This window comes from Phalaenopsis equestris, unplaced genomic scaffold, assembly GCF_001263595.1.
Source record: "Phalaenopsis equestris unplaced genomic scaffold, ASM126359v1 Scaffold000777, whole genome shotgun sequence".
NCBI lineage: Eukaryota > Viridiplantae > Streptophyta > Magnoliopsida > Asparagales > Orchidaceae > Phalaenopsis > Phalaenopsis equestris.
This window is the reverse complement of record NW_018165217.1, coordinates 409,145-410,340: the sequence shown is the minus strand read 5'-3', so window position 1 is coordinate 410,340 and position 1,196 is coordinate 409,145.

Here is a 1,196-nt window from a genome sequence, read left to right as displayed (position 1 = left end):
GTCAGCCCGACCTATTCAGGTGTTATTCTGATTGACTGATCATTAAAACCTCTTTAAAATTTGGTCTTTTACCCTTAAAATATGATTTTAATCTGTGTCCATTTACTTTAAATCTATTTTCATTTTTTTGATCTTCAATCTCAATAGCTCCGTAAGTATAAACTTGAGTCACAGTAAATGACCCTAACCAATGAGACTTCAATTCCCCAGGGAATAACTTCATCCTTGTATTGTAAAGTAAAACTTCTTGTCCTAGTTCAAAATTCTTCTGGTTAATCTTCTGATCATGCCATAACTTTAGCTTTTCCTTATAAATTATGTCATTATCATAAGATTCATTTCTTATTTCTTTTAATTCATTTAATTGCAACAATTGCTTCTTACTAGCGTCTTTCAAATTATAATTGAATTCTTTAATCGCCCAATATGCTTATTGCTCCAGTTCTACTGGTAAGTGACAAGTCTTTCCAAAAATTAGTCTGTAAGGAGTCATTCCAATAGGAGTTTTATAAGCAATCCTATAAGCCTATAATGTGGTATTCAATCTAGTGGATCAATCTATTCTACTAGGGTTTACAGTCTTTTCAAGAATTTGTTTAATCTCTCTATTAGAAACTTCAGCTAATCCACTGGTTTGAGGGTGATAAGCAGTAGAGATTCTATGAATAATATTAATTTTTCTGCCAATCTCTGAATATATTTTTTCCTATAATGGGATCCTCCGTCAGTAATAATCATCCTAGGCATTCCGTATCTAGTGAAAATTTTTTCCTTAAAAATCTTGAAACACTTTTAGCGTCACATCGAGGTAAAGCTTGTGCTTCAATCCCCTTAGAGACGCAGTCTACTGCAATTAATATATATAAGTTCCCAAATGAAGGAATAAATGGTCTCATAAAATCTAATCCCCAAACATCAAAGATCTCAACTTCCAATATGAAATTTAGAGGCATTTCATTTCTTCGAGATATATTGCCTTCTCGTTGACATCGATCATTATTTCTCCGCCAACCATAAAATCATCTCTAAATATAGTAGGTCAATAAAATCCAGTTTTTAAAATTTTATAAGCAGTTTTAACGCTCCTAAAATGTCCTCCAAATTCAGAATCATGACATTTTTGAATGATCAGTTCAGTTTCTTCATAAGGTACACATCTTCTCATAATTAGATCCTTACATTATTTATATAAATAA